Genomic DNA, 1,964 nt, shown 5'->3' with positions numbered 1-1,964 from the left:
GGGAAGAATGGAATCAAGTAAGGGGAAGGGACTGACAAGAGAGTCATAGGTAGTGAGAGGAAGTGAGAATGAAAAGGAATCTAAAGATTCTTCTGTCATTGAAAACTATACAAAAAGTAATACAAATAAAGACTTACAAACAAATTACAACCCGACTTTGCATCAGCAGAGAAGAACACAGAATGTCACGGTTGGCAGTTTTGTAAATACAAAAACATTCTCTTGAGCATAATGCACAATCACACAGGAGTTTTGCAGAATTTAAGACCCTGGTTTGCATTAGGAATCTAAGAAGGCTGACATTTGCACGGATACTCATATAAACTATGAATTAATAACAGGATATTAGCAGTGATACTTTAGCCTCTGCTGCATCCTTGTTGTCATGTGGATGCAGTGGAAAGTTACAGCCTGATGCATACCAATGACAGACACATTGAAAGGAAAACAGATAACCAGTTTAGCAAGAGAGGGAGTCAGTCTAGGGGACCACAAGAGCCAAACTGGCTCCTGGGCTAAATTAGGGATTGCAATACCCCCCCCAGGGCTATTTCTAGTACAGGCATGCAGCCTGTGTCCTGGCACAACTTTAGCCCCCCAAGAAACAGCACTCTCTAATACTTATACACACTAATCATACATTTTTGTACACCCACAGTCTACAACACACACACCCACACCCACAAACCCACTGACCCACCCACACGCTCATGCACGTGTGACAACATAAAACAAATAACCGTACGTACCTAATGTGTAGTGTGTATCAGTCGGCTCTTAAAGACGTGATGAGACTTCACTCACTCACTCACTCAACCCAGGAAGAGGATGAGAGAGACCGACAGAGAGGTGGAGTGAGTGACTGAAAGATGGGAGGGCAAAACAAGAATAAAAACAAGTGATGTTCCTCAGGATGAAAAAAACTAAAAAATAAAACAAAATAAATGAAATAAAATAACCCAAAAAGGGATCTTTAAAAAGTTGCCAAATTATACTAAAAGAGAGTGAATCAAAACTGTGTCTCTGTAACTGTTGTCAGCTTTACTTTCAATCAGGAAGGATAGAACACTCTAGAATGAATGCTCTGCTCTCTTCTCTCTTCTGGTTATAAACCTTATAGGGGTGGGAGTGGTGTCAGATGACACAAGGGGGCAGGAAGATGCCAAAAGGGCCATGGGATTGGTGACTGCATCAGTTTCCTTGTTTGTACCACAGCCAATTAGCTCCCTGCATAATACAGGACACACTTGTTCAGTCCACGTGAAGATGAATTGGGCAAGCTATGGGGGGTCTATCATATGCAGCCCAAACTATTGTCTCTCTCTCTCTGCTTGTATTTATCTTAAGTCAAGTCTGTAGCTCACCCGTTCATTCTTCAAAGCATTTCTGGGCTCACGTATCTCACCCAGTGTTGCCAGTGTTAAAATAACAGTAATTCTCTTGCAATAACAGATAAAAACCTTTCTTAAAATATATAAACAAACACCAGTGTGATATTCCCTCTAGTGTAGACGCACGCATGCACACATGCACACATGCACCCACACAAACAGATATCTTTTTTTTTTGCATCTGAGATTCTGAGCACTTCTATTGTTTGATTAGCAAACAATATTGGCGCTCTCTCTCTCTCTCTTTCAGCCTATAAGTGAATAAGAAAACACTGCCAGGTGTGGCTGTTTGTTTGGTTCGTCTACCTCTTGCATTTCACAGCAAACACAACACACAGCCAGAGAGCGACAGCCACCACCCACCTTCCCCGACCAACCCACCATTCCATGGAGAAAAACACCCCCCCACCCCTCAACTTTCTCCTTCTTTTTTCATACTCTCTTTATTGGCGTGTGTGTGTGTGTGTGTGTGTGTGTGTGTGTGTGTGTGTGTGTGTGTGTGTGTGTGTGTGTGTGTGTGTGTGTGTGTGTGTGTGTGTGTGTGTGTGTGTGTGTGTAGTATGTGTGCACTCG

The 1,964-nt window shown here is 42.6% G+C and overlaps 1 protein-coding gene across 1 annotated transcript in view; it reads right to left on the bottom strand.

Moving 5' to 3' along the window:
- LOC308281325 (high affinity choline transporter 1-like) overlaps window positions 1–1,035 on the bottom strand; it is a 25,557-nt gene extending 24,522 nt beyond the window's left edge. Inside the window, exon 1 of the mRNA XM_080721480.1 lies at window positions 750–1,035. The gene's annotated coding sequence lies outside the window, so the exon portion shown is untranslated. The remainder of the gene's footprint in view (window positions 1–749) is intronic.
- Between the last annotated feature and the right edge of the window lie 929 nt (window positions 1,036–1,964).

Source organism: Nannobrachium achirus, assembly GCF_963921795.1.
Source record: "Nannobrachium achirus genome assembly, chromosome: 3".
NCBI classification, from domain to species: domain Eukaryota; kingdom Metazoa; phylum Chordata; class Actinopteri; order Myctophiformes; family Myctophidae; genus Nannobrachium; species Nannobrachium achirus.
This window is presented reverse-complemented; position numbering and strand designations above follow the sequence as displayed.